This window comes from Anser brachyrhynchus (genome assembly GCF_964034855.1).
Source record: "Anser brachyrhynchus genome assembly, chromosome: Z".
Lineage (NCBI taxonomy): Eukaryota > Metazoa > Chordata > Aves > Anseriformes > Anatidae > Anser > Anser brachyrhynchus.
In genome coordinates, this window is record NC_137697.1 from 57,366,433 (window position 1) to 57,385,985 (window position 19,553).

General features: G+C 37.3%; 1 protein-coding gene across 1 annotated transcript in view; it reads right to left on the reverse strand.

Annotated features, from left to right (window-relative positions):
- Window positions 1–472: 472 nt before the first annotated feature.
- The window catches only part of LOC308185095 (uncharacterized protein), an 846,543-nt gene continuing 827,462 nt past the window's right edge, over window positions 473–19,553 (reverse strand). The window contains exons 7-10 of the transcript XR_013943103.1: window positions 17,006–17,085; window positions 10,130–10,205; window positions 5,973–8,963; window positions 473–3,671 (exon numbers count right to left, since the gene is read on the reverse strand). The gene's annotated coding sequence lies outside the window, so the exon portion shown is untranslated. The remainder of the gene's footprint in view (window positions 3,672–5,972; window positions 8,964–10,129; window positions 10,206–17,005; window positions 17,086–19,553) is intronic.

Genomic DNA, 19,553 nt, shown 5'->3' on the forward strand with positions numbered 1-19,553 from the left:
TGTAGGTGGTTTTATTGGCAACACACAGCTGCACAATTAAGGACCACAGATTTGCAGGGTTTAATGACTATGTAAGGGAGAGTTGGACCATAACAGAGAAGATGTTAGAGAGCTTTTGAACTGTAATATAAATATCTTAGTTGGATGGTTTCACTAGAACACTCAGCAACTATATCGTCAAGGAAGGCTTTGCACTGCAATTTTTATTTTCTCCTTAACACTCCAATGAGAGGATAGGGTGCATAAATCCTCTTCAGACCTCTTGTTTCAGGCTGTACATAGGTTTAGGGAGGAAATACTGAACTGATAATGAATTCTTCGTGCTCCTCTCCATAACAGCGTCTGTACGGAACCCACTGGAAAGACTTTCTTTTCTGTATACATTTTTCAGTCCTTAGGTTTATTGTTTCCTGTAATGAATACCACTGATTTTGTGCAGTCCTCTGTGCAGTACCTGCAAAAGATCCTAATGACAAAATATAATTCAGCTCCACCCTGTATTCAGAGGTAAACCACACATTACCACTGTAATCTCTTTGTCATTCAGTAGGGTGCCAAAGACACTAAGGAACTGGTTTGCGCTGTACCAGTACTGCTAGTCTGCACACTGGGGACAAATAGAAGGCAAGAGAATACTGCGCACTGTACACTAAATGCAGACTGTAAACAAAACCTTTGCCAGTGAGGTATGCCTCTCTGAAGTGTAGTGGATTTGGGTTCCTAGAGCTAAGTCCTGAGAGACCCAGACATCTTAGTCATGGCAGAGCATGTCTTTGAGGGTTGCCAAATGTAACATTTCAGTTTTCACACAAATATCAAATTTATTCCCATCATTGAGACCTATTTAGTTCTATAAAAGCAACCCACAAACACACAGATTTGTTTATTTCAAGCATTACTCTCAGGTAAGTAAAACTAACTGTAATTTCAAGACAGATTATAGTACTGAAGAGCATTTTTATTCATGCAATTGGATAGTGGATCATGTTCTGCTAACTGCATGACAATATACTTCCTTGATTTTAGGTACCTTTTCAGTATCAAGCTGTATTCTGATAGTATTGTACCTACAAAAAATGTTTTGCTATTTTCACTTTAGAAATGAATGAAGATGCTGCTAACCAGTGGTCTCTCTTATTTTCCATGGTCATTTTCACATATCTTGGAATTTTACCATCTATTAAAACTTGATGGAGAAAAAGCACAGGTTCCTTTCTAAGAAATGCTTAGAGGCGTAGCAAAACAGAGGGCATCTGATGGAGCATAAATCAACCACTCTCTCCATCTATGTTCCCCTTTACTCATTTTTCAAAATGAGAAGTACTTTAATAAATAGTGGCTCTTGCCACTATACAGACACAGTGATGTTGAAAAATCACCCCCATTCCGGTAAGCTACATTTGCAGTTAAAAAAAAAAAAATCAAACTGCAGTTAACTGTATCACTGCTGTATATTGCATTTGAAATCTGTTTTTCAAAAAGATCTTTTCAATAGGTATATCACTACAGCATTAATTCAATCTTTTTTCTTTCCAGATAGTTATGGTGTTAATGCATAGTTCATTGTTCTCAAACACAAACATGCACATACACACAAACAATTAAAAAAAAAAAAAAAAAGCACACATGTATATAAGTGAGCAAGTGAGAAACCAAAGTTTAATATAAACCAAGTAAATTAATAAGATTCTGAAGGACACAACTTTGGAGAAACAGCTAACACCAGATTTGGAAGCCAATTAACAAATGTATTTTTTTAAGTGGGATGTGAAAACAGACAATGTTCATGTCAGTAAGACCTATCCAAGATCAAGACATCACCATGAGGAAACATACAGAGAAGAGTGGAAAGGAGTAGCAATTTAAAAGGAAAGTGGAGAACACCAAGGCTAGAAGCAGGGCAGTTGCGAAACAGATTAGCTGACCTACTCTTAGAAGTATAGACTAAGATCCCCACTATACAACACAGAGTTATGATTCAAATCATACTTTCAAGGGTGATTTTAGTTTGCCTGACCCAGAGAATATCTAAATTACACTTACACCACTGAAGTTCTTAGGCATATTATATTTCTGCTTTTCTCTTATGCAGAACCAGCTATGTCCAAAAGGCTACGTCACATAAACGCCTATGCCATGGGTGAGAGCTAGCAGAATTCACAGTCAAACCAATAACCTAGGGACTAATTTAATAGATCTGCTCATTACATGGTCCACAAAACAAGGGAGCAGTACACTGAGAAGACTTCAGCTCAAATTCTGTTGTATAAATGCTGTTTTTCCAAAGACAGAACTGTGCAGAGAAAAAAAAAAAAAAGTCAAAACATTTTCTGCCAAGCTGGAGTAGGCCTGGAAGAGTGAGGTTTGAGGCACACGCCTTTGCTTTGCATTTCCCACAGCAATCTTAGGAAACTTATTTCTGATCTACCTGGCTTTTATTATCTTCATTCCTGCTAAGAATGTTGTGAACTGTGAACTCAAGTAGCTAAGAGAAACTTTTATCTAGTAGTCCAAAACTCAAACTCATTTATGAATTCAGTCCAATAGAGGGAATGACATATACCTCATAGAGTCCAGGACCTCTCAGCCATGCAAAACAGAGCTAATTGTTCAGTGGGGATTTAATTTTGTTACTATATCATAATTCATTCTTTTGTTGCTTTTGAATAAATTTATCAATTTAAGAATTTGCACGTAGTTTTTATTTTCTTTCCTTTTCTCTTGTAATTTGCTTTTCTGCGTCTGCTCTGCTTCTGTGTCACTCTGTTGATAATCTAATGGTGAGAAATTAAGGTACGGAGAATGGAGTGACTATTTACAATGCAAGCGCAATTAAGACAGTATTAATCTTCAAGACTCTTCCGTAAGCTTCTCCTTGCATATAGGCTCGTTTTCCTCATATACATACACAAAATAAGTAACTTTATTGAGGGTAGTGGGATTGTAACATAGCATAAAACCAGGATGAAAGACAAATGCATCAGCTCTTCACCTAATGGGTAATGAAAGCTGAATTCACTACTAAGTAATGTCATGTATTGGTAGCTCTTCCCTCAACTACTGCTCACATCTGCACTTGTACAATCTGAACAGATCCTGCAGGGTAGCTATGTGTTAACTAGCAAGTCCAGATTAAGACATTGAATGCACATCAAGGTGTCTGTCCTGTGGATAACCTAAATAATAAAATATCAAAACCTGGCAGAATCTTTGAAGAAGTCAGTAGAAAGGTGACTAGATTAGCTTGCAGACTTTCTTTTTATTTTATTTTATTTTTTTATTTTATTTTATTTGCAGAGCACCTGTTAATGGTTTGAAAATATTAGTTTAAAGAAGGAAGAATTCTGCTTAGAGACTACTGGCACTGTGACTACACATAGAGTTTATTTCACTATAGTAATGCTTATTTGAACATAGAGGCTGAACCAATCACTACCTTTGGCAGAAGGGTGAGTTTCTTCTGATCTCATATTGATGTAGCTTTTGGTGAGAAACTGAACAAAGATATTTATTTATTTATTTATTTCTCTAGCACTAGATATGGGGACCATCACTGAAAACATTTTTTTTTTTTTCTTTCCTCTCTCAGTTCAGTCTTTGTCCCAAACAGTTTTCCTGCAAATCTGAAAGGTTTATACTTTTCCTTTTTCATCGTGGTTTCTGTACAGTCCCTGGAGGAAAAAATAAATAAATAAATAAATAAATAAATAAAAGGTAAAGCATTCAGAAATACATTTTAGTTGGAATCATGCTGTAGAAATATGCAGCCTTACATAAGGGAGATATTTTCTACCTCTACAAACTGCTGTGAATGTTGACATATTGCAGCTCACAATTAAATTATATTGCTTGTTGATCCTTGATGCATTGAGTAAATGGTATCCTGCTACTTGAGACTACAAAAATTCTGACATGGATGTTTCTTGAATTCAAAGATTTTCTGCTTGGCTACAGTTGTCTAAGATGGGGATTTGTCAGTAATTGTTGTAAACTGTGATGTTGATTATTATTTTTGTGTGCTATTAGTGTATTTTATGTACAAAATTGACATCTCTCTGTAGATTTCAAGCTTGTCTTACAGCAAAGCACTTTCGGGCCTCATCCGGTAATCTGTAAAAATTTACTGTGTTTGGCAAACTTCACTATTTTAAAGGATTGTTACATGAACTGAAAAACATTTGAACATACTTTTATTGAAAAGATATATACTTATTCAGTGAATGGTTTTGACCTTCAATCTCATTACAAACATTTGCCTTTTTCACTACACAAATTACAGAAATCATCTGGTATTTTTCTATTGTCTGATTGGATGATTTATGTCACCAAGCAACAGAATACACACTGGGAACTACATTTTACAACAAAGTATTTGTGGCTTTGTTCACTGGTTATAAACTAGTAAAATTATATGTTATTGTTTCTATGTAATGTCCACACAGTCAAAGAACCTCTATTTAAATGGGGAACAGAAATATGCAGTGCTTTTGTCTAAGATCTCGGTGCTACTAGCATTCACAAACTCATTCCTGGCACCCCAACTCTACTGAAAAGCAGCTCTAGACACCTAATTTCTGTTAGCAGACAGAACTGCCTACATTTTGAAAATTTCAAATCCTTCAATGACTACTTTATATTTTCATATTTTCATATTTTAATCTCCTAGTGTTTTATGTGTTATGTGTTTCTCCCATTATCATTCCTGAAAGATTTTATCTGGAAAGGAAGTTTTGATACTTGTTACTCTACATAAAATGAAGCAAGGATTAATTATTGTTAATATTACAATGAAAGACCTGAAACACTCAATAGTTAAACACCTTTGGGGCCCATCCTTTGGGGCCCCAATCTTTACTGATGATTTGGGCTAGGCAACCAAGTGCACCCTCAGTAAGTTTGCAGACGACACCAAGCTGGGGGAAGTGTCGATCTGCTGGATGATAGGAAGCCTCCCCTACTAGTAGGAGGGACCTGGACTGGTTGGATCAATGGGGAAAGGCCAGTGGGATGAGGTTCAATATGGCTAATGTCAGGTCCTGCACTTTGATAACAGCAACCCCATGCAGTGCTACAGGCTTGGGGCAGAGTGACTCAAAAACTGTGCAGAGGAAAAGGATCTGGGTTGACGCTTGCCTGAACATGAACCAGCAGTGTGCCCAGGTGGCCAAGAAGGCCAACAGCGTGCTGGCTTTTATCAGGAATAGTGTAGCCAGTAGGACCAGGGAAGTGATCATCCCCTTGTACTCAGCTCTGGTGAGGCCACACCTCAAGTACTGTGTTGAGTTTTGGGCCCTTCACTTCAATAAAGACATCGAGGCCTTGAGGTGTGTCCAGAGAAGGGCAATGAAGCTGGTGAAGGGCCTGGAACGCAAGTCCTATGGTGAGTGGCTGAGGGAACAGGGGTTGTTTAGTCTAGAGAAGAGGAGGCTGACATGAGACTTTATTGCTCTCTACAGGTACCTTAAAGGAAGGTGTGGGGAGCTGGGGGTCGGCCTCTTCTCGCAGATAACTAGTGGTAAGACCAGAGGGAATGGCCTCAAGTTGTGCCAGGGAAGTTTTAAGTTAGGAATTAGGAGACATTTCTTCTCAGAAAGAGCAGTCAGGCATTGAAATGGGTTACCCAGGGAGGTGGTGGTGTTACCGTCCTTGGGGGTGTTTAAGGAAAGGTTGGACGTGGTTCTTAGGGACATGGTTTAGTGGGTGATGTTGGTGGTAGGGGGATGGTTGGACCAGATTATCTTGTAAGTCTTTTCCAACCTTAGTGATTCTATGACTATAACTTCTATGACTTGTAGATCAAACCAGAGGAATATGTCAACAGAGATGTTTTAACCGTTAGGCTCTTGGGCAGCATGCTGTATATGATTGATATCTTTGAAGGGCTAAAAGAAAAAAAAGAAAAAGTCCAAGTGAATCCATTTAACATCCAAGTATCTCCAAGTGAATCCATTTAACTACAAGAAAGACATTACCTCTTCTTGCAAACCATATCTTGCATGCTCACCATCACAGCTGGAGCAACAACATGTGACTTGCACTTCATATGTTTTCATGACAGTACATCTGAAACACTCAAGGGTACCTGGAAATAGCCAAGAAAGGTTCATTAAAACCAATCAAATTGACATTCAGTTTTAAATGAATACTCATGACTATCTGTTTTCTGTTATTTGCTCAGCTGCAGTTAGAACACTAATCTGTAGTTAAGACCCAAGTCAGACACCATCCACCTTGTTCACATAATAGATACAAAGAGAGAGCTGGCTTGGCAGGGGAGCTTAAGCTAACATGGTGAGGAACTCTTCATTCATACTCTGGCTCATTTAGATGTGGCTATTGTCTCCCAGATTTAACCACGTTCCCCTTGCTTAAAGCTTAGACTGAGAATGCAACTGATTTTTTTTTTTTTCGTGACTTTTCTATTTTATGGCTGTGTGCTCAGACTTCAATATAACCATTTTCAAATGTACAAGAACTTTAGAGATTTTTTAGTGTAGAGTATAAAAGAGTTAGGAAACGATGCTCAGCAATACTGATGTAATGCATTCTTATAACTGAATTCAGTCAGACTGTTTGGTTAACATGCATATTCTGTACAAAATAACTACACATACTCTTTCTATGCTCGACTTCAGAAATATTAATATTTACAATATAGAACTCATCAAAAAGATACAATATGTACAAATATATATGCAGATATATATTTATCAATACATTTTTTGCTGGCATTTCTTTTGACAAATACAGTAATACAAAGCCATATATCCTTACAGTGTTTTTCATTAAGGTGTAAATATATCATCTTTGTCTGTGACTATATATTCAAATTTTCTTTGGAAAATGCAATATCAAATTTAAAGATTAAATCTCTTATTTGATTTTTCTCCAAATAGCCTTTTCTTTTTGACACTTCTTTCATTTCTTGTAAGTAAGGTTTCATTGAAGATTTTATACATTCTGTATTTTAAATAAAGTTATTTAAATGTTCTTGCTTTTAGCAATTATTTCTTTAATTGTTCATTAAGAGTCCAGAAGTTGCTTGTTAATAAATACATGAATAGTATTAATATTTCCAAGGAGATATTACACATTTAGATCTTTTTAGTGAAGCGTACTGAAAAATTATAGTTTTTACATGAAAAATAAAATAAAATAAACCAAAGAACAGGTGTTTTTAAATGTGCTTCTATATTTGTGATTTCAGTCACATATAGAGTAGTTCCTGCTCCTGAGGGCTGCCTGTTGCCTTACAGTTTCCACAGCTCTGAAAAATGGACACTCAATCAGAAGTTTTAGATACAAATTGCACAACAAGCCTTCTTTCATTCCTTACTATCATATGCTGTCCTTGACAGTTTCAGGATTTATTCATTATACCCACTTCATCCAAACACCATGTGAGAGTGCCCAATCAGTCAGGACTCTTACAACGTAAGTAGGAAAATCATCGCAGAAAATTACCTAGACCTGCAAATTTTGCCTTGCAGGGTGCTAGTAGCTACTTTTATAGTGCTGCTCATGGTGTCTCAAAGAATTGCAGGAGCCTCTCAGATTTTGCACAGTTCCACGTCATGCCAAGCACAGGTTACTGTGCCCTCCCCTTGCATAAGCTATTCTTAGACACCTTTGCTATTAAAACTTTTACACTTCTTTTGATGAAACTTTTACTATTTTTCTAACCTCTGAACACCATAAAATCCTTTTTATTTATTTATTTCCTAGTGGTTTAGGGGAAAGGTCTTATACTATTGTACACATAAGAAACCACACAGCAGGAAAAACTAGATTTACAAAGGGGATTTGCTGCTATGGCACAGTTTTGAATCAGATACCCATCTTACTGATAGGTAATTCTTTGTGGGAAAAAACTGACCATGTCAGCTTTTTCCTTCATAAAACACATTTGATACAAGGAGGAGGAGCACTTACAGCAAGTAGCCTGCATATGAAACAGTCCATCAACAGAAGCATTAAGAAAAGCGAGTTAAGAAGTGTTAAGCGAGTTGAAAATAAATTAGTACTGGGAAAATTAAGCTAGCAGGGGATGTTCAGGCACCTATGAATTTAGGCAGCAACTGCATGAAGTATAACAATTTGATCTGGTATTAAGTTGCCCAAAGATGACCAACTGTGGGTCTCAGTTTCTGTAAAGCTAAGTCAAAATGTCTTGACTAATGCCACCTAGAGCCAGGAAATTTGACTCGGGATCTCTCGTATGCAGATGAATACTTTTATCACATTCTTCCTCTCAAGAATGAAAGAAATACTTTCAATATGTATATTTCAGTTGAGCATAGCTAAGTAGTCTGCTATTTTTATTTAACTTAATGACATACCTATTTCTAAAGTATTTTTGCTTGCATTCACATAAATCGGTATTAATACAAGCTTTCTTATTATCTGTTGAAAATCAGATAAATACAAAGAGCTGATATTACATGCCACTATAACTGTCTCATCTCATACATGTGATAGTTACAAGACATGTTTCTGCAGCCAAGACTCTGCTTGATTGTATTCAAGCACAGTAGGTTATATCATTGATGTAAATTGCTTTGACATTCACTCTTTTTTCAGTCTATCTGAAAATTTCAACTTAAAACAACAATTAGTGACTTAGTAAAAGCAGTTTATCTGGAGGCCTTTGAAGATGCAGACACTGCTTCAGATGTATTTATTCTAAACCTTTCTTACTAAAGACTCCAAGGAAGTTGCAACATGGAAGACTGCATTTTCTGACTCAGCTAAAAAAGCCAATGATAATTCCTAAAATTCTAATGTTACCCATCACTATTCTACATGAGTACATTCTGGAAATTGAACTTCATGATCTCTTTTCTTTCCTCTTTCTTCTCCTTTTTCCGGACAAAGAGGTGACCTACAGCTTCAATCCTGATGACAGTCCAGAGCCATGTAAAGAATTCTGGAATATCATGGTTTTCAGGGTGGTGCACTTTCCTCTGTTAAAAATACATAAATTAAAAATACTGTTAGAATAAAAAAATACTTATGTAAGGTACATTTCTTTGCATCTAAGACTATTCTTAGCGATCTCCATTAACTGGAGAATTCAGGAGCACCTAAATTACCTGTTGTACTAATGACTGTTACTTACAAAATGAACATTCCTTGATAAGAGTTTAAACCTGTCTCTTCATGCTGTGTTTTAGATATAGAAAACTCATCACTACATTTTTATTTACAGCAAATTTTATTAAACAATAGAGTCATGTTTTCTCAGAGCTAAACCACAGCAATTCATTCAACTCTTCCACTTTCATTTTCTAGAATTCTGATTACTTACACTACTTTCCTGTATACTACCTTCATCATATTTAAATGATTCCTTAAAAGCTTATTCTTCCATAGGTGCATTATCTTATCACAGAATTACAGAATCATAGAATCATAAAACGGTTTTGTTTGGGAGGGACCTTAAAGATAATCTAGTTACAACTAGAGGTCCCTGCTATGAGGAGGGACACATTCCAGTAGATCTTCACTGTACCATTGGTATATTCTGGCTTCATGACATCTTTCTATAGCTCAATAGTATAGCATGTCATGACATGCTTTCTATCAGATCCCCTGAGACATAGATAAAAAAGGACATATTTGTAAAATGGTTGTGTGAGCCTCCTGGTTTTTTGCATTCTTTTTAATGTTTAGCTCTGTATTATTACATCAAAATCACTTTCCACTATAGCCTTATAGAAGACTTGAAACTCATTCCTGAGTATATTCCCTGCATGGTTCACAAACTGATGTGAGGTGGTGAATACAGACCAGATCAGCTTGAGATCAATGTGCATTTAAGGGCCTTTGTGGTCTCTGTAAACCTGTGCCAAGAACATGGTTGCAGGGATGAAAACTGTGTTTAGCTTCCATAATTAACAGGTTTTGTTCTTGCATTTTTGTTTTTGTTTTCTGGTAGGCTGTAATCTAAGGCCCCACAATTAGCAGCCCTTCCCGTCATTTTGTCACCACCATTCAGCCTGCTGCTTATCTCTGTCCCACAAAAATAATGTTGTTCAGCTCTGTACCACCTCAGTTACTCTTAGTGATCCTTTTCCTCTTTCTGCAGCATGGGGCTGCAGTCTGTGTCTCACAGCCTTGGTCTTGATACCTGTGCAGTAACCGTTGTCTAACAGGACAATCCTCACTGAATGTGTGCTCTTCTGTGTCTTATATGCAACATTGCCCTAAGGATAAGGAAGCACATAGAGCATTAGCCTATATCCCATAATGGTCTTACCAGTATCTGTAGGATCCCCCCACAACTATGAGCAAGCACAGCCCCCACACCATTACACCCCTTTTCTGTGTGACAACATCTTTGAAAACTATTTTGCTATTCATGGGCCCATTGGCCAGTGTTTCTGTTTTGTTTGGTCTTTTTCTTGTTTCCACACACACGTTCTTTTGAAGTAGGGCTTTTGTTCCAGTTTTATTTTCACAGACAGCATTGTCTGAGTGCTGCTGCACTGGGCAAAGCCCAAAGGCTGCCCCTGTAACCCTGCACAGACAGGTATCTGCAGGGCTGTAGCTCACAGGATTAGACCTTTCTTTGTACATGACAGGGCTTTTGCAGAGGACCTTTACTGGGCCTCCTAGTAAAGGTTCTTGGGCTTGTTTGGGGCCCTCACTATTTGGGTGCCCTTCTATCCTCTTGAAGCTCCCTCCCAATAGCTAAGGGCATCTTCTGCAGCCTTGCAAAGAAGGGGATCCTGAACCTGCCTTTAAGTTTTGTTTAATTACTCTAGTTTTCACATTTTTATTATTATGTGTTCCATTATCTCATATTAAAGAATATTTTATCCATTTTATATCTATACCTTTACGGATACATGCAATTTTATATCTTCATAAATATGCATGCACACGCATATGTAAATCTATAAAAATAGTGTGCATATATAAAAGACAATATTCATACATATTTGTATTCTACTTAATATATCTATTTCTGTATGTCTAAATAATGTATACATTGTATACAAATGTATATACTTGTATATCTGTGCACCTTCTGGACCACATGAAACAGACATCCAGTCAGAGTGCTATCTGGTCTGAGATCAAGTGGCTATAGGAGTTGCAAAATGGCCACCAGCTGAACACCAAGCAGTATTAAAACATGCTGGGAGTGACACACTGCCAGAGCAAGCTTTCTTTTCTGATGTTCCTTCTGGGTAAACTGGTGGGGGAGCCAGTCTTCTCAGCCAATCACTGGGCAGTTTGAAAACACCTGGGTTATGATATTTGTCAAAATAGTAGCTTCCTCTCGTATGATGGAAACAAAATGGCACTCCACTACACATAGGGTAGGAGGAGGGTAAGACATGGCGTGCGGGTAGGTGAGAAAAGGACAAGGTGTTGGTAGACCAAGTGAGTGAGACCAAGTGGCATCCATGGGCCCCAGAGTGGGTGGGGCTGGGCTACATCACTTTGTGTCCCGGGAGGGCCAGGCACCCTCGGGGCTGGTGTCTGCTTGGTCCAGTTGGTGCCCATGGCGTTGCAGTCTTCATCGCAGTCAGGAGCATGATGTGAACTCACTGTGTAATTAAAGGCTAAGTGAAAATAACTGATCAGGATCTCAGAGTGATTGAATCCACTGTGGGTCTGTGTGGAGTCACAGACCACTAATTATTTTATTTTTTTATAATTTCTTTAATATGAAGTAAAACCAGTAATATTTATATATATATATATATATATATATATATAAAATTTCTTTATTTTGAAGTAAAAATATGTGTTTTGTAAACTTTGACTGAAAGCTTTTTAAAACTTTACTCATTTGCTATAGAGTTTTGGGGCCAGCTGGAAGAACAATCTCAAATGTTGCTGAAAATTTTAATGGAAAGAAGAAAATATTTTCATGGAAATTCTACCATTTTAAATTATATCAGAATTCACAAACCAGGGATCCACTTAAAAAATAGCTATATTGGAAACAGAAAATGGTTATAACAGAAGGTGAAAATAGAAGTCTTGTAGACATCAAAAGGAGGCTGAGGCATGATTTTATGAGGTCATTCCCTGGCTTGATTCAATCTCTACTGTGACATTTCAATAAAATAAATACGCAAAAGTTAATAAGGTGAATAGAAAATGGATGAACAGTATTTGTTAAGCAGATGATACAGTCTTGCTGGTCCTGTAATAAAATCAGTGTATATCTGAATAAAATAAGAATATGATTTAAGCTGAATGTAAGCCTGGCAAAAATATTGTGTTACACAACTATTTAGGGTGAAATGAACAACAGTTGAACAACAGAGAACCAAATATTCCAGTTAGGGAATCACTGTTGTAGATGACAAGCAGAAGACTATGTACAACTGGAAAACTATAGTAATCATCATACCATACAAACGCAAAAAATGTAAGGAACTGTGCTTGATGCCTCTCATTTAGTTTGATCATGAAAGGTATTCTGCTGCCCTTGAAATCCTGAGACTAAAAAGCATATTTTTCAATTTATACCAAGATAAAACTGACACCTGTCAAAATTTTCAAAGGAAACACAGAAAGAGAGAGAGACCAAAATAACTAATAATTTATTTATCAAGGTTCTCTTTAGTTTTGGCAAAATAAAAATTTCCAATTAAAAAAAAAAAAGTTTTTTTTTTTTTTTATACTCTCATTGTGCTTTGACAATTTTATACATATCCCTCACTGACTACTATGCAATTTTTCTTGCTTATTAGAGAATTGGACATGTGAAACATACATTTTAGGTTCAAATTTTGAATCTTAAGAGAATCTTATGCCCATAAAATAATCACTGAAATTTCTTGATTGAATTTGTGTTATTTGTGATTCCAATGTGTCAAAATTGTTTAAAGTCATAGATACTATGCAGCCCACTACATCACAAAGTAATTCAAATTATTTGGGATCTTTTGAACTATGTTAACCATCTACAATGTCCAGCACAAAATAAACATTGAGGAGAGGGTACAGCATGTATGTCTATGTCTGGCTAAAGTAGACCAATTTATCAAACTGGGGAAAACTTCCAAGAACAATGCAAGGGAGCAGAATCAAGGAATGTTAAATAAATTTGCCGTGCTTGTGCATGAGATTGGTTGTCCTTGAAGCTGCAGAATAAAATTTAGCACTACTAAGTTGTAAAGAGCTAAGAAAATACTCTGTTATGAATACTATCTTGGCATTCTTTAGACATTGGGCTAGACAAAAGAGGTTTTAACTTCACATTTAGCTCAAGATAACAGGTACAAAGAGATATTCAGATACTCTTTTTAAGTGCTTACTAATGATCTATAGTTACTGTAGCAACTGATCCTTTCTCATTCATTTTTACTGCAACAACAGTAATACTTGAATGTATTTAATATGCCATGAAAGAACTAAGCAATAAGGAAAATAAGAATTTTGTTCTAATTTTGGCACAGTAAGCAATACCTGTTGTCAATGATTCCTTAAGCTGCTAAAATATTTTTTTACTTTTTAAAATTTTTCACATTTAGTTAAGAATAAAAACATACAGTACCAAAGAACCAGTGAAATCAAATTATCGTTCTGATTTGGAAAAGTCTTTCAAGATTCTGCTGACCAGATTCTCTGGATTTTATACACACAGCTTATTTTTGGAGAGTTAAAAATTAATTATAAGTGTACTTTAAAAGGCAGGGCATAAATGTAAATAACGTTATAGCTGTAAAGGGCAGTTTACACTCCTGCTTGCATATAGGCTCACAAACCCTCTGAAAAACTGAGTCACCCAGATTTGTCAGTTTGGTAATTAGTTGCTTGCAAGTGATCCAAACTGATGTGACACTGCCGAAGTTCAAACAATTAGCTAGCTGTTAAGAACATTAATTGTAGAAAATAGATTCTGTACAATAATCCTAAACAAAACTATTTTTTTCCTTTTATGACGTGGAGTTGCTGTGTTCTCTGTTAGCTTCTTCGTGCTTAGTTCATGTATGATATCTCTTAATACCAGTAATTTACACAGCAGAAACAACCACTCAGTCTTTTTCAGGCATTTCTTTGGAGAATCAGCAGGTATGTATTTCTGTGACTATCACACACTCTTCCTCTTTTCATACTCCTTCAGAAAAATACAGTGGTTGACATTAAATAATCAATATTCTGACTTTTTGCTGATGAGCTAGGTTATTTGTTTCACTAGCAACATAATATCATCATGTAGCAACAGTACATTTTCTGTTAACTTTCCTCCAGTTCAGAAGCAAAGCTCAATTCGACTGTATTCACAGCCTGTTCGCTAGCTATGGAAAGCTGAAATGCTTAAGATCTAACTGCATAGATACCAATAAAAAGAAATTATTTAGTTTGGCTGCTTGAGGATACCCTTACAATTAATTTTATATTGTAAATTTGATTGTGAAATTTACAGGTTTGCTATTCATGCTGGGCCAATGCATTACACTTAGAGCAGTCAGAACAAGAACTGAGAAAATAACATGATGTGCTGAACTCAGTCATTCCATATAAATTATTAATTGCAGTTAATGGTATGTACCACAGAAATTATCCTCTGAATAAATGTGTGAAAAATTACAGGAGCAACCAGTTTGAATGCTCTTCTGACTCTTTCTGAGCAATCTGCAAACCAAAAAGAAACACAATTATTTGTTCTTCTGCTGACAGGTAGACAATTGGAACACTTGGCCTTTCATCTTCTGATTTAGATGGTGCTCTGCAGGTTGTGTGGCTGACCTGAGGTGGAGAGAGCAACAGTTTTCAAACAGAGGCAGACCAAGGGTATAGGCCGTCTGGGTACAGACAACTTAAGCCAACACAGGTTTCAGGCTGTTGTAATCCTGCCTTTTTCCTTGATCCCAGTGTTTCATTCCTGCAATTTTCCTTGTGCTGTCTCTAGCACTTATCTACTCAGCAGTGATCTGTCAGAAAGCTAACCTGCCAGAAAGAACAAATGGTTTTCTGTTGAATGTGTGCTAAAATAGGTTGGTGAAGTGCCATGCAAGCACTGCAGCTCTCAGAAAGGAGGGGCCAGAAATGTTGTATTATGTTTGGCTACCATGAAATCATGTATGACTGGAAAAAAACGAAGAATAAGACAAAAACTCTTTTTTTTTTTTTTTTGTGGTGGTCTTTTTAGACTTTTTAACTTATTAAAATCTGAGTTTGAACTCATAGCTGTAATAAAGAGGACAACTCTTTTAAGTGAAAGAGTGACATGCTTTTCAGTAAGCTGCTGTTAGAAACAGAATACTGGTTCAACCGTTATGCTCAAAGTTGAAAGAGCTAAAGACCTTGTATGGTCTTTTTTGTTCAGTCCATTTTCCTTTCACAGTTTGGCAATAACTCAACACCTAGAAATTCAGCAAAGAAAAAGTTTGTAATTCATGTTGGTTTTGCTTGTTTTGGTATTTTTTTAAATAAGAAATGATTTTAAAAAAAACTTCTTTTTGCTGTACTTGCTAAAATGAATTAAAATTGATTCCCTCTTCTAAAATAATAATAATAATAATAGTTCTAAGCAGAGATATAGAAGGGTTACTTTTTTTTTTCTTTTTTTTTTTTTTTCTTTGAAGGCTACCTGTCATTGTATTACATGGTGTCTGAATTCATAGGTTCAGGCATTTGGCACTAACTCTGACTGTAGGGTAACCTCTCATCTTCTTCTCTGTCCTGTGACCTAAGGCAGTGGATCACTGGTGCGATCATCAGCTGCCAGTTTGCCGTGTTCATGGGGGACACTGAAAACAGGATGCTTCATGACTGACAACAAAGTATAAGGTATAAGGTACCTGCCATCTGTGGGAGAATCTGATTTAGATGTCACGTCTGGGGTTTGGCACTGAGACTTGAGAAATTTGACAACTATATCTTGAACCTCTTTTTCTGTGGAAAATTGGCATGGAAAATGGCTTGGTTTTGAAGATATATTCTCTCAGGAAAACAAGGTACCAAGAAATATTTATTCTTAAATTTTGCTTTATATTCTGTTTCCACTTTCGCTTTTACATATATATATATATATATATTTTTTTTTCCCAGTGCAAAGTCTGTAATGAGCATTTATTTCACTATTTTGCACATATGAAGAGCATAGTCAAAAAAGACATTGATTACTGCAGTTTAGCTATGGAACTGGCTGGACCACTTTTAACATTAAGCAGGAGAAAACTTGTTCTGATATGTCACAGCTCTGAAGGAGAACTGACTCCCACTGTTGTGGAAGAAAAGGAGAAACAGGTGATTTTAGAAAGGCACCAGAGAGGTTTAAAAGGCAGAGACAAAGGTAAAAGGGAAGAGGAGGACAGGAAAGAATAAAGGCATCAAAATTGCTCTCAAACAGAAGATGTGAAAAAGAACTACTGTATTTCTGAACAGAAATAAGTATGCATATACTGTACAGAGAAGCATTAGCCTTACAAAACATACACTGGTTAGCTCTGTAGCTAATGGAGCATAGGCTTGGTTATCCCAAAAATGTCAAATTGACTATTGCTAGTCACACAGTACATAAGTGCCCAAGAGCTCTGCCAAGGCATCCAGAAATCAGAATAAGGCTAAGATTGTAAATATATTTATGGATATGCTGCATTCAGATGTTTAGAAATAAAAATTAGATAAATGTGTGATATCCTCCAGATGTCCTGAAAAAGCACCTCCAGGCAAGAGAACATATGTGAGTGCAACCAACTTTCACGGCACAGCTTTTTACACTAGTGTAAATCAAAAAATAGTAGTGAAACATGTTCATTATTTCAATTTTTATAGTGCTATAATATAAGCAGTTAATATATATGCTTATGAGAAGGCTGGCATCTGTATTTAAAGCACTGCTGAAATCTCGATTGAACTTTGTCCTAGAAGGTGGAAGGGAGGCTTAATGACTGAAATAATTTTTAACAAGTTAAATCTGGGCAAAGATATGGAATTTCAGAGATTTCAGGTACATCTTCTGATTAAAACACTATAACTTGAGAGTATCCTAGATGTATTTCTTAAGACATATGAAGTTCTGGACACTCACCATATGTCCTCTGAACAACTGAAATGGCTGCATTCATCTTTTGCTACAGGTGGTGATTTTGTCTACTGTGGAAGAGGAAGCTAATGAAGACAAAACAAACAAGAGGATAAGTTATTAACAAAAGAAGGACAATGTACAGGTCTAAGAAAGTTAGAAAACTGCATTTCTTACTGGTGTTGTGTGGGAATTTAACAAATACTAGGTCTTCTTTGGGGAGACAGGTTTTTGCGTATGGATTTTCCCGTCAAGTATTTATTGAATCATAGAATACCCTGAGTTGGAAGGGACCCACAAGGATCATCGAGTCCAGCTCTTGGGCCTGCACGGGACCATCCAAAATCAGACCATATATCTGAGAGCATGGCCAAATGCTTCTTGAACTCCAGCAGGCTCGGTGCTGTGATCACTGTCCTGGGGAGCCTGTCCCAGTGCCCGACCACCCTATGGTGGAAGAACCTTTTCCTAACACCCAGCCTGACCCTCCCCTGTCCCAGCTCCATGCCGTTCCTTTGGGTCCTGTTGCTGCCCCCAGAGAGCAGAGCTCAGCGCCTGCCCCTCCGCTCCCCTCGTGAAGGAGCTGCAGGCCGCCATGAGGCCTCCCCTCAGCCTCCTCTGCTCTGGGCTGAACAAACCAAGTGACTTCAGCTGCTCTTTATACATCTTGCTCTCTGGACCTTAGTAGCCCTCCTTTGAACACTGTCTAATAGTTTTATGTTCTTTTTATACTGTGATGCCTAAAGCTGCACAGAATACTCCAGGTGATGCCATACCACCGCAGAATAGAGGTGCGTCAATCACTTCTCTTGACCAGCTATCAATGCCGTGCTTGATGTACCCCAGGATATGTTTGGTCCTCCTGGCTGCCAGGACACACTGTTGACTCATATTCAACTTCTTGTCAACCAAAACCTCCAGATTCTTTTCTGTAGGGCTGCTCTCCAGCCTTTTGTCCTCTATTCTGTACATATATCCAGCGTTGCTCCATCCCAGATTCAGCATCCAGCACTTGCTATTGTTAAACTTCATATTGTTAGTGATTGCCCAGCTCTCTGATTTGTCCAGACCTCTCTGCAAGGCCTCTTTAACATCAATGGATTCAACATCCTCCCAGTTTAGTGTCATCTGCAAGTTTACTTGGTATACCTTTGAGTCCTACATGCAAGTCATTTATGAAAGCATTGAAGAGATGTGCCTCTAAAATACAGGCCTGGGGAACCCACAAGTAACTGGCTGCCAGCCTGATGTAGCCCCATTTCCTATAACCCATTAAGCCCAACCCATCAGTCAATTGTTCACCCATCATATTATATTTTTATCTAGCTGTATGCTGGATATTTTGTCCAGAAGGATACTGTAATAAGCACTATTGAAAGTTTTACTGAAATCCAAAAATATTGCATCAGCCATCTTCCCTAGGTCAACTAGATGGGTGACCTTGTCATAAAAGGAAATTAAGTTCATTACACAGGACCTTCCCCTCATGAACCTGTGTTGTCTGTGACCAGTGACTTCATTGTCCTTCAGGTGTTTTTCAATAACTCCCAGAATAATTTTCTCCATAATTTTACCAGGCACTGAAGTGAGACTGACAGGCCTGTAATTACCAGGGTCTTTCTTCTTGCCCTTCTTGAAAATTGGAACAATGTTTACCAGCTTCCATTTGGCTGGGACCTCTCAAGATTCACAAGACCATAGAAAATAATTGAGAGCGGTTTCACATTGACATCAGCCAGCTCTGAGTACCCTGGGATGAATCCCGTTGGGCCCCAAATTCTTATGTGCATCCACGTGTAGCAGCAATTCCCACACAAGCGTGGGGTTGGCTGGGAGTATATCATTCCCACAGTCATGGTCCTCCAGCTCAGGGCACCAGGGTTACAGATCCCATCATAAGTGTTGTAAGTGTAAGGCTTGTTAATTCCCACATCTGTGGCATGTCTCTTTTTAACACTGTTGCAGAGACTGAATGAAGTGAATATAAATGGAGAAATTTGAGTCTTGCAACTTAGGATCCTCAGAACTTGGGTTTGCAATCTGCTCACTCTCCTGCCAGAACACCAGAGTGCAAACAGATGCATCTATCACAACAGGCTTGGAAATGTGCCATATTTAAATACTCAATCCAATGCAAAACTTAGTCCTTGAGTACTTAATGGCAAGTCTGTCTAATCCTCCAGTGCACAAACAAACAGTACAGTCCCCCAGCTATGGGGAATAGAGGTACTTGTAATAAATTACTATTAGCAACTGGTATACAGAATTTAAGCAGCTGTCTACCATACTTCAATATGAACATTTTGCAGCAAACACTACTAGACGAAAAGCTCTGTGAATGAGTTTACATTCATTATCAAGCCTTTCTAGAAAACAAAGTAGGATAAAGTAGTATTCAGTCATTATGCTTTATTGTTATATAAGATCATTTAGTAGAATGTTATCAATTAATACTAATTCTATGGTGTCAATAGATATAATAGTATTTACAGACACTTTATTTTAATGTCAGATTGATTTGTCTCAAAGTTTCAAGAAAAAGACGTAATTGTCA